This window comes from Pongo pygmaeus, chromosome 6 (assembly GCF_028885625.2).
Source record: "Pongo pygmaeus isolate AG05252 chromosome 6, NHGRI_mPonPyg2-v2.0_pri, whole genome shotgun sequence".
NCBI classification, from domain to species: domain Eukaryota; kingdom Metazoa; phylum Chordata; class Mammalia; order Primates; family Hominidae; genus Pongo; species Pongo pygmaeus.
In genome coordinates, this window is record NC_072379.2 from 13,737,153 (window position 1) to 13,749,317 (window position 12,165).

Below are 12,165 nucleotides of genomic sequence, written 5' to 3' on the forward strand. Positions count from 1 at the left end.
GTCTCACTATGTTGCCCAGGCTGGTCTCGAACTCCTAGACTCAAGTGATCCTCCTGCCTTGGCCTCCCAAAGCACTGAGATTTGCAGGCGTGAGCACTGCACCAAATCGTGAGTGCAGCTTTAGGAGGGCAAGATCTTTGCATATCTTGTTCATTGCTGGGCTCTCGGTACCTAGGACAGCACCCGGCCCATAGAGGAGCTCAAAAATACATGTTTAGTGAATATACGAACGCATTAAAATGCCCTCCTCTGGATCACTTGAGCCCTGGAGGTGGAGGTTGCAGTGATCCAAGATGGCACAACTGCACTCCAGCCTGGATGACAGAACGAGACTCCGTCTCAAAAAAAAAAAGAAAAAAATGCCCTCCTCTGCTACTCTCATCCTCCTCACATTGAGTTGGATTCTTACAATGCCTTGTTCACACCCCATCGCCATATTCACCTAGCCTGCTTGGAGCTATCTCTGGGAAGGACAGAGAGAAGCAGATCAACATTCTGACTGACAGGTCATGCTGGAAAGGCTGGTCCCCCAAGCACACAAGGCATGGAGTGTTCCCAGGGGTAGTTCCCACAAACAAAGGAACAGGCAGTAAGCCCCCCATCACTGGAGGGGTTCAAGTAGACAGAGGCTGAGGCTTCCTCTCAAAGAGGAAGGGGGGGCCCTGCTTTTGTTTTGTTATTCAGTTGGTTTTTTTTTGTTTTTCTTTGTTTTTTTTTTGAGACAGGGTCTTGCTCTGTCCCCCAGGCTGGAGGGTGGTGGCACAATCGTAGCTCACTGCAACCTCAACTTCCCAGGCTCAAGCAATCCTCCTGCCTCAGCTCCTCCCATCCAGTGGCGCTACAGGCAGGCATCACCATGCCCAGTTATTTTTTTCTTATTTTTTGTAGACGTGGGCCCTTGCTAGGTTGCCCAAGCTGGTCTCAAGCTCCTGAGCTCAAGCAATCCTCCTGCCTTGGCCTCCCAAAGTGCTAGGATTACAGGTGTGAGCTACCACACCCAGCCAGTCCCTGCTCTTGTTGGCACAGCTGCCCTTAGAGGCTCTCTTGAGCTCACACCAGGATTCTGCAGCTGTACAGACGCATCTCTTCCCCTGTACCCCAGGCCCAAGCTGACTGAGGACACAGACTCCAAGGAGAAGGGACGGAGCAGCAAGCCAGGAGCCCAGATACCTGCATCAGAAAGGCGACCCACTGCTGATCAGCAAGTAACTGGGGACGATGGTGTCTGCAAGGGAACAAATGCTGGTCTTAGGGACTGTATTAGTCTGCTATGGCTGTCATTACAAAGGACCACAGACTAGGTGCCTTAAACAACAGAGATGTAGGGTTCACAGCTATGGAGGCTGGAAGTCCAAGGCCAAGGTATCAGCAGGGTTGGTTTCTTTTTCTTTTCGCTTCTTTTTTTTTCTTTTTTGAGACAAAGTCTTACTCTGTCGCCCAGGCTGGAGTGCAGTGACGCGATCTCAGCTTACTGCAACCTCCGCCTCCCAGGTTCAAGCAATTCTCCTGCCTCAGCCTCCCGAGTAGCTGGGACTATAGGTGCGTACCACCACACCTGGCTAATTTTTTGTCTTTTTAGTAGAAACAGGGTTTCACCACATTGGCCAGACTGGTCTTGAACTCCTGACCTCGTGATCTGCCTGCCTCAGCCTCCCAAAGTGCTGGGATTACAGACGTGAGTCATCTTGCTCAGCCCTCTTAGTGTCACTCTGTTGCTCAGGCTGGAGTGCGGTGTGGCAATCTCAGCTCACTGCAGCCTATGCCTCCCAGGTTCAAGTGATTCTCCTGCCTCAGCCTACCGAGTAGCTGGGATTACAGGTGCGTGCCACTACATCTGGCTAATTTTTGTATTTTTAGTAAAGACAGGGTTTCACTATGTTGGCCAGGCTGGTCTTGAACTCCTGATTTCAGGTGATCTGCTTGCCTCGGCCTCCCAAAGTGTTGGGATTACAGGCGTGAGGCTTGAGCCACTGTGCTGGGCACAGCAGGGTTGTTTTTTTCAGAGGTCTCTCTCCTTGGCGTGTAGATGGCTGTCTTCTCCCTGTGTCCTCCTGTGGTCTTCCCTCTGAACATGCCTGTGTCCAAATGTCCTTTTCTTACAAGGACAATGGTCATATTGGATGAGGACACCAGTCATATTAGATGAGGGCCCAAATGACCTCATTTGAACTTGATTACCTCTATAAAAACGCTTTTTTTTTTTTTTTTTGGAGACAGGGTTTCACTCTGTCGTCCAGGCTGGAGTGCAGTGGCACGATCATAGCTCACTGCAGACTCAAACTCCTGGGTTCAAGAGATCCTCCTGCCTCAGCATCCAGAGTAGCTGGGACCACACCCAGCTAATTTTTTAATTTTCTGTAGAGATGAAGTCTGGCTATGTTGCCCAGGCTGGTCTCAAACTCCTAGGCTCAAGTGATTCTCCCTCCTTGCTCTCCCAAAGTGCTGGGATTACAGGCGTGAGCCCTGATGCCTGGCCTAATTTTCTCATTTACTTTTAATCTGGTTATACTGTGTTTATCTTTGTAAATCACCTCAAGTCCTTTCTGGAACCAGACGAAGAACACACAAGCCCCTTTCAGAGGTCTTCCCTCTCCTCTGTGGCGCCTGGCTCCAAAGAAGCTGAACGTGAGCAAAGTAAAGAAACGAATGAATAGGTTTGTGCAGGGAACAGCCTACATTACAAAAGGCAACAGCCTAGCAGAAGTAGAAAGGTACCAGGTGGCAAAAAACCCAGACACCCAACGTTACTTCTCCCCGCCGCCAGTATAATTCCCCCAACTTCACACTCAATGTGGGAGAATGGTGGGTTCTTCACTGAGCCCCCAGACAGACACTCCACTCCCTGCTGCCCCAGCTTCTTGACTTTTGTCCCTTTGCCCCATCATGAATGCCCTCCTTAACTGCCTCAAGCCCACCTATGCTTCAAAACTCAGCCCCAGCTGGGTGCAGTGGCTCACACCTATAATCCTAGCACTTTGGGAGGCCGAGGTGGGAGGATCGCTTGATCTCAGGGGTTTGAGACCACCTTGGGCAACACGGTGAAATCCTGTCTACAAAAACATATAAAAATTAGCTGGGCATGGTGACATGCACTTGTAGTCACAGCTACTAGAGAGGCTAACTAAGGTGGGACGATGGCTTGAGCCTGGAAGTTCGAAGCTGCAGTGAGCCGAGATCACGCCGCTGCACTCCAGCCTGGGTGACAGAGCCAGGCCCTGTCTCAAAACAAAACAAAACAAAACCTAGCCCCAGTTCTATTCCTCCAGGAAGCCCTTCAGACTACCCCACCCACCACACCAGAGCCCAGCCTCCCTGCATAACCTTCAGATCAATATGCAGCCGTTGTCCAGCCAACAGCTCCACTAGGCATCAAAGTGTCTGGCCTTGAAATGTTTCTGGAAAGGGCTGATATTGTTTACATTGTCAGGAAGCAGGGCGGATGTCTTCCCAATTTAGTAAAAGCTTCTGGAAGCTCAATGCTGCACATTGTGGGGTGGGCAGGGGCTGGAGCACCCCCAAAAGGAGCTAGGGCAGCATCAGCCAGGTTTAGCTACAGGCAAGGGCAGACCAGCTTGAGACCTCAGGGTGATGGGGGCGACATTGAAAAACCAGGCACTCCTCCTGGTGAGCCGGAAATTCCACCCTCTCATCCCAAGGGGCCAAAAATGCAAAGGAGGGAAATGAATCAGGAGTGGGTGTCGCTCAGGGCTCAGGCTAGAGTGGAAGGTATGATCCCAGCCATGGAGCAAGAAACGCTCCGTCAAGACAGAAGCCACTAAGTAGAGAAGGTCCTAAATTCAGGCCTCGTTAATAAAAACCATCTGGCCTGTTCTGCCTTCTACTCAGAAGGGAAACGTTTCATTAACATCTTGAAGCATTTCCTCCGCAAACATGAGTTTCGTATTACTGGTTCTGTTGTAAAGGCCCTAGCCTTGCAGCCCAGTGAGAAGAGCCAGGGCAGGAGGCTCCGGCTGGGCGCGGTGGCTCACGCCTGTCATCCCAGCACTTTGGGAGGCCAAGGTGGGCAGATCACTTGAGGTCAGGAGTTTGAAACCAGCCTGGCCAACATGGTGAAACCCCATCGCTACTAAAAGTACAAAAATTAGCCAGGCGTGGTGGCGTATGCCTGTAATCCCAGCTACTCAGGAGGCTGAGGCAGGAGAATCACTTGAACCCGGGAGGCAGAGGTTGTGGTGAGCTGAGATCGTGCCACTGCACTCCAGCCTGTGCAACAAGAGTGAAACTCCAGCTCAAAAAAAAAAAAAAAAAAAAGCTCGAGTCCCACGCTGCCGGTTGGACCCAAATCTCCAGGTCCTGAAAGGAGAGAGCCTCCTCCTGTCCCAGGGCAGGGCTAGTAGAAGCCAGTGGCAGGCAGCCCTGGCCATCCCACCTGTGCTCTCCTCCCCACACTGGCCTGATCAGTGCACTCTGGTTTCTTCCAACAAATCATGCTGCAAGTGATCAGTCCCACATCCTGTGACACAATATGGCTAATTGACCACAGGTCTGCCTCCCCCATCAGCTCATGACTCCCTGAATGCCCAGATTCGCTGGTTCTCACCTAGCACACAACCTTCATCATCAATGCAGCCAACCAATTATCCCAGCTGTGCCAGCCCCAGAGACCACATGACCTGCCCCCGCCCCGCCCCCCACCAACCGAGCAGAGGCGAATGGGCTTCCTCATCCCGGCTGGACCAATCAGTGTCTCTCTGCACCCCAAGATGAAGGAGACCCCCACTGGGAGGTCCCGTGGACTCAGGCTACAGCCCCATTCAACACAGCCACGCTCATAACCCAAGGAGATGGAGCCTGTAGGGGAAAGGAGAAGGAGATGGGACAGATGCGCTGAGAGAGGCCGAAAAAATGAAACCGCAGTCCACAGAGAGGAAAGCCAGAGGAGGAGCCGCCTGCCAGCTTCCGGGGTCCCGGGGGGCCAGGTCGCCTCCAATTGTTTGCTGCACAAGTTCTCTGTTCTCCACTCTTAAGTCCCTTTTCACTTAACCTAATTGAAGCAGGTTCCTGTTCCCTGCAACAAAATAATCTCAAAGGTATGGGATCGGAGGGCACCCCCACACCACCCTCAAAGCCAGCCCTGCTCCTCAAACCATGCCCACTCCTCACAGTTTACTAAAGGGGCCACGTCAGCCTTAGGTGAGGCAAGTCTGGGTGTGCCCAGCCTGGGAGCATGGGGAGAGCTGCAGTGGAAAGATACAACCAACTGGGGGTGGACCCTAAAAGCTAGATAGCGTGTTTGGACTTTGCACCTGAGCAAAAGGGATGGGTGTCTGAGAAGGCAGAATCATATAATTGTTCAGGGACATGACCCCGAAGAGGGTGGGTAGAATGGTGTGACCGAAGGAAGCACGCCTCCCAGGCATACAGTAGGTGCTTAGCAAATGCATCAAGGGCAGACACAGCCACCTCTTTGTGCCAGGATATTCTCATCTGTAAGATGTAGGCAGCCTTATTAAAATATCCACAAATGAAGGAATGAATTTAAAGAGCTCAGAACCAGTCCAGGCATGATGGCTCACGCCTGTAATCCCGGCACTTTGGGAGGTCAAGGTGGGCGGATCACTTGAGGTCAGGAGTTTGAGACCAGCTTGGCCAACATGGTGAAACCCTGCCTCTACTAAAACTACAAAAAATTAGCCAGCCTTGGTGGCGTGGGCCTGTAGTCCCAGCTACTTGAGAAGCAGAGGCAGGAGAATCACTTGAATCTGGAAGGTGGAGGTTGCAGTGAGCCGAGGTGGCACCACTCCACTCCAGCCTGGGTGACAGAGCAAGACGCTGTCTCAGAAAAGCTCAGAACAATTCTCCACAAAGTAAGCACTTAATATATACTTTTTTTTTTAACCTGCACAAAAGCTGAAGTTCTCACAAGAACCAATGAGCAGGGAATCTGAGGGTCACAAATGCAGCTTCCCTCCCCTGGGTATGGAAGTGGAGGTAGAGCAGGTGGTGTCAAGAGGGCAGAACTGGCTGGGCGCAGTGGCTCACGCCTGTAATACCAGCACTTTGGGAGCCTGAGGCAGGTGGATCACCTGAGGTCAGGAGTTCGAGACCAGCCTGGCCAACATGGTGAAACCCCGTCTCTACTAAAAATACTAAAATTAGCCGGACATGGTAGCACATGCCTGTAATCCCAGCTACTTGGGAGGCTGAGGCAGGAGAATCGCTTGAACCCAGGAGGCAGAGGTTGCAGTGAGCCAAGATCGTGCCATTGCACTCCAGCCTGGGCAACAAGAGTGAAACTCCATTTCACAAAAAAAAAAAAAAAAGAGGGCAGGATCAACTGTCAGGGTGGCAGGACCAGGAGGGGAGGCCAAGAGGGAACTGGGGGACCACACATGGGCAGGCCTGCCAGGTGGGGAGCAGGGACAGCTGGGGCTGTGGGGAGATGGCCTTTCCATCACCAAGGGAGACAGGACCAGAGAGGAGACTGCAGAGAGGCAGAGAACAGCAGGTCCCGGGTCAGGGCTAACCAGCAAGGCTGCTCGAAGAAGGACAAACAGCCTGGAAGGGACATAAGCCTCCTCTCCCTGAAATGTGTGTGAATGGAGGCCAGGAAGCCACTCTGTTTGGCAGCAACAACATTTATAGGACATCTACTCTGTCACAGGGCACATAGTTCTCCTAACAACCCTAAAAGCCAGATACCATAAGGATCCCAATTTTACAGATGAGGATGTCGAGGCAGAGAGAGATGCAATGTGCTAGGGAGTGGCAGAGCTGGGATTTGAACCCGGGCTGTTAAGCTCCAGCGTCTGAACTCTTCTCCGCCAAGGTAGACAGCAGATGCTGGAAAGCGATTACTGCTCCTTGGAGTAAATTCCCCCTGCTGGGATTTTGGGCTCTGAGTGCAGAATTCCAGGCACCACCTTCCCAGCCTGCACGGTGCCAAGGGCTGGAGTTTGCAGGTGCACACAGGTGTGTGTGGAGGAGGCTCCTCCCAGGCGCCTCCACCTGCCTCTTCTGCCTTTGGAGCCCCTCTCCATCTCCACCGCCTCCACCTGTCCTGAAGCCAGAATCCCATCATTCCCCGGCAAGGCACTGCAGACAAGAATGCATCCTTGCTCAACGCAGGTCTAAGTTCCTTAAATCCTAAGCTGTTTCTCTAACCCAATAGCCTCCTTTTCTGACTCCAAGCCCTTATTCACGCTATTTCTCCTGCACGAAACCCCCTTCAGGCAACCTGGCAGCAAACTTCTGCATGATGCTCTATGAAGCTTCCTGGTCTGCCCCATCCTCCAGGGGGCCCCCTCTATGCCCCCAGCTTCCCCACTAATGCACTCATCAACCCCCAGGGCTGCACTTTTTGGGGACACCGAGGCTGCTGTCCTGTGGACCAGCCAGCCCCTAGAAGTGCCGGGCCAGGTAACAGCAGCTGAATGAATGAAGAGCTTATTGTTTACATTTACAACCGATGGGGAAGAGGCTTCTGAAGCACACACGTGGTGCTCCCCGCACCCTCCTCCTCCTCCTCTGCCCACAGCCCTAGGCCACCCCACCCACCTCCCTCAGGCATCGTGCAAGAGTGAGGGCAGCCCCCCTCATCCCAGACCCCCACTTCTCACCCAGAAGTGAGAGGAGGGGTCTCAGACGTTGGGGGACACACTGCTGGGTGGGTGATTTCCCCCCAAGGTGTTCCCTCTGCCCGTCCTTCCCAGGGTGGGGCTGGGGCCTGCGTGGCAGTGCCCAGTGGGCACCCGCTCGGCCCAAGCTCTGCCTGAAAGGTCCAAACGGGCGGGCCCTGAAGGTTCAGCCAAGCATCCTCCGCGGCCGCCGCCCCTCCCCGGGAGGAGGGCAGAAAATCTGCTGCCTCACCAGCCACCAGCGCCAGCTTGGGGGGGCACCCCCTGAGGGAAGCCGCCCGCCTCAATCTCCTCCTACCCCACCTCAGCCATGCACTTCAACCAAGTTTTGCAAAGGCCATCGGCCAGGCGACCCCAGAGGGTGTAGCAGGGAGGAGCGGGGGGCAGTCCCTGTTCTTCCAGACCCCAGGTTTGGAGATGGGGGCTGCATGGCCGCGCCCACCAGGCTGTGCTCCTCAGGCTCTGTGAGCCCAGAGAGCCTTGCGGTGCGTCCAGCCGTCTTGCTCTGCCCTTGGAAGGGGGGACGGGTGGCCCCCCCAACAGAAGGGCCAAACCCCTGTCCGAGGGTAGAGACCCCGATGAGGCTGGTGATGCCTTCCACAGGGGGACTCGCAGCCCGGGAATAGCCCCCAACCCTGGCACCCCAAGCAGTGCCCCCTCCTCTCCTGCCAGCAACGGGGAAGTTGGGGCACACCCCAGCCAGCGCCCGCCCACGCCCACCGGCCGGCCTCGAACCCTCCCGCCCCTGCCCACGCCCCGACAATGCCTCCGGGCCCGCAGCCCCGCTTTCGGTCAGGCCGCCGCCCCCCGCATCTCTCCGTCCTTTGTTGCCCGCGCGAACCCCTCCCTCGGCCCCTCCAGCGGCCCCTACCTTCGTCCCTCCAGCATCAGGCTAAGCGGCGGGAGGCCCTGAGAGTCCCGGCCTCCTCCTCTCGGGCCCGGGCGCGCTGGGGGGCGAGGATGCTGCGGCCCCTCCCTGCGCGGCGCTGCCCACCGGCTGCACCCCCTCCTGGCGCCGGGGATCCCCGCGATAGGTGCTCGGGGCCCGGGCCTCGCGCCACGTCTCTGGGAAGGCGGGAGGCGCGCACCGAGGCCGCCCGGCAGCCGCCTGCGCGCCCCGCGGCCGAGCCGAGCCGAGCGCCCGCGGAGCCAGCGGAGCCAGCGGAGCCAGCGGCCCTGCTCCGGGAGGGAACAAAAGGGGCCGGCGCTGGGGCGGGCGCGAGAGGGCGGGGCCTGGGGCGGGCGGAGGGGGGGGGGGGCGGGTCAGGCGCGCGTGGGCGGCCTCGCGGTTCTCAGGCCTCAGTGCCTCGCGGAAAGCAGGCGGGCGGGCGGAAAACGCGGCGCAACCTCTTCCCCCTCTCCCCGCTCCATCTCCTTCCCTTCCCGTGCCGCAGCTGTCCTTTGTGGGGCGTCTAGGGTTCGCCCACATCCACCTCCGCGCTGGGCACCTGGTGGTGCTTACATCGCGTTTGGTGAAACGCATCCTCCAGCCATGCTATGCTTGCAAAGATGTCTCTGGTCATTGGGAAGGACGGCAGCTTGGGAAGGTGAGATGCTGTTGGCGCTGGACAGAAAGGGATAAGGAGGGGGACAGTGCAGCTGGGGCGAAAACTTCAGGTCTGTGTTGCGGCCAGCGTGGGTGGGGAACTGTGGCACAGGGTCTCATAGTTATCAAGGATCTCATAGCCTGGGCGGTGTCTCATGCCTGTAATCCCAGCACTTCGGGAAGCCAAGGCGTGCAGATTGCCTGAGGCCAGGAGTCCGAGAACAACCTGGGCAACGTAACCTCCCTCTCTACAAAAAATACAAAAATTAGCTGAGAGTGCGCCTGTGGTCCCAGCTACTGGGGAGGCTGAGGTGGGAGGATCGCTGGAGCCCAGGAGGTCGAGGCTGCAGTGAGTCATGATCAAGCCACTGCCCTTCAGCCTGGGTGACAGAGCGAGACTCCGTCCCAAAAGAAAAAAAAAAAAAGGATCTCATGGTGATCGGCTCCCAAGATACAAATGAACCCTCCCCAGGACAGGATGCGTCTAATGCTATTTCAGAGGAGTTGAGGCAGCTGCCAGGTCCCCTCCTGCGTGGAGAGGCAGATGCCAAGTGACAGCTCAGGAACTAAGCAGTGACCAAGCCCCAGCCCCTGTCTATGCCCAGGCTGCGGTTGGCTTCTGTGGCTTGGTTTCCCTCTGTCCCCCCTTGATAAGCTCGCCTGGATGCCTTTGACCTAGCTGGCCGTTCTACCAGTCCTGCCCTACCCCCTTTCTCTGTTTGACAAATGATACTCCCCCTTCAAAGCACAGCTTAAATGTCCCTGCTTTTCCCTTGAGTGCGGGAATGTGGGTGTTGGGGGAGGTTGTGGTCTGTATGGTGAGACCACTGTTCTGCGGGAGAGAAGTGCCACATACGATCTTCTTCCTATCCCCTAAGGGACCCAGTGCAATGCTTGGCAGAGGGTAGACATCCAGTAATATTTGATGAATGAATGAATGAACTTACTAAGTTAAAATTACCACCCCTCAACTGTCTTGGTATCCATAATCTTTGAGAAGTGAGTGAACCTTTTTTTTAGAGAAGAGGTCTCACTCTGTCACCCAGGCTGGAGTGCAGTGGTGCGATTACAGCTCACTGCAGCCTCAAACTCCCAGGCTCAAACAATCCTCCTGCCTCAGCCTCCAGAGTAGCTGGGACTACAGGCATGCACCATGCCCGGCTAATTTTTTGTATTTTTTATAGAGATGGGGTCTCATTATGTTGTCCAGGCTGGTCTTAAACTCTTGGCTTCAGATGATCTTCCCACCTCGGCCTCCCAAAGTGCTGGGATTACAGCTGTGAGCAACCGTGCCTGGCCTAAACATTTTGACCTCAGTTTCCCCATCTGTAAATTGGAGAGAGTGTTTCAATTCAGTTCAGCGAACACGCAATGCTGTAATGATGGAGGCTGGGCATGGGGTCAGCCCTGAGGGGGTGCCCAGTTGGTGTGGAGAGCCAGACTGGGAGACTAAGAAGGGAGGAGGTTCAGAGTGAACTCCAGGAAGACTGGGCTTCTGTAGGAGGTGTGAACCCATAGGGAGGGAGGGGACTCAGAGTGGAGAGGGCGGTGTTCAGGAAACAGGGAGCTAATTGTTCCTTGTGGCTGGGATGCATAACCTGTATATCAACAGTTATAAACCAGCCAGGCACAGTGGCTTACACCTGTAATCCCAGCACTTTAGGAGGCGGCCGCGGGCGGATAACCTGAGGTCAGGAGTTCGAGACCAGCCTGGCCAACATGATGAAACCCCATCTCTACAGAAGATGCAAAAATTAGCTGGGTGTGGTGGCACATGCCTGTAATCCCAGCTACTTGGGAGAGTGAAGCTTGAGAATGGCTTGGTGGTACGCACCTGTAATCCCAACTACTTGGGAGGCTGAGGCAGGAGAATCACTTGAACCCGGGAGGCAGAGGTTGCAGTGAGCTGAGATCATGCCATTGCACTCCAGCCTGGGAAACAAGAGCAAGACTTTGTCTCAAAAAAAAAAAAAAAAAAAAAAGTTTGTGTTTGAGTTTTTCTACTTCTTTCAGTAGATGAATCTGATGCTGTCTGATGTGAGGGTTGGGGTCCTGGCCTTGGCCCCTGCCCTAGCATCAGGCCCCCGTGATGGGTCGGGAGGCAGGCAGGGGGATCCGGAGGGGGTGTTCTCCCAGCCGACCTCTCACCCAGGCCTTTTGTCTCCACTGAAACTGCTGATTTGGTCATTTTCTTGCTGACGCCGGCTGTGACCAGCAGCCTCACAAGAGGATTTTTCATGGGAAGAAAGAGTTGGGAATAATTTTCGAGCCAGAGCTGAATTCTCTGAGGCCTGCAATGGGCCAGCCACGGGAGAGGCCTGGGCTGCTTTGCAGGTGGCTATCTCTCTGGTATACTATTTATTTATGTGTTTGTTTATTATTTTACTTTTTCGGGGGTAGAGACAGAGGCTTTCTATGTTGCCCAGGCTGGTCTCGAAATCCTGGCCTCAAGTGATCCTCCCACCTCGGCCTCCCAAAGCGCTGGGATTACAGGCTCCAGGCACCACGCCTGGCCTATTTTTATTTTTTTATTTTTCATTTTAGAATCCATAGGACAGCCACAGGATGGGATATTTTTGCAGTGTCTGAACTGCTATTTACAAGGCATTTGTTATAATGTGGGGAAACAGTTATGTATTTACACCCACCAGGAAAATACACTTCATGAAACTGTGGGTATGGAGCCAAGCTCAGTGCCTCACGCCTGTCATCCCAGCGAGTGGGGAGGCTGAGGTGGGAGGATCACTTGAGCCCACAAGTTGGAGGCTGTAGTAAGCTATGATCATGCCATTGCACTCCAGCTTGGGCAACAGAGCAAGATCCCATCTTTATTTTATTTTATTTTTAAAATTGTGGGCCAGTTGTGGGGGCTCACACCTGTAATCCCAGCACTTTGGGAGGCCAAGGCAGGAGGATTGCCGGAGCCCCAGAGTTCGAGACTAGCCTGGGCAACATGATGAAACCCTGTCTCTACTAAAAATACAAAAAGCTAGCCAGGCATGGTGGCACACGCCCATAATC

General features: G+C 54.7%; 1 protein-coding gene across 5 annotated transcripts in view; it reads right to left on the minus strand.

Annotated features, from left to right (window-relative positions):
• The window catches only part of CLIP2 (CAP-Gly domain containing linker protein 2), a 115,938-nt gene extending 107,141 nt beyond the window's left edge, over positions 1-8,797 (minus strand). For 2 of the 5 annotated variants that reach the window (XM_054495327.2, XM_054495325.2), the window contains exon 1: positions 8,470-8,797. The gene's annotated coding sequence lies outside the window, so the exon portion shown is untranslated. Of the gene's footprint in view, positions 1-4,660; positions 4,682-8,469 lie in introns of those variants that run through there. The other 3 variants (XM_063668268.1, XM_054495326.2, XM_063668266.1) reach the window with 2 other exon arrangements.
• Between the last annotated feature and the right edge of the window lie 3,368 nt (positions 8,798-12,165).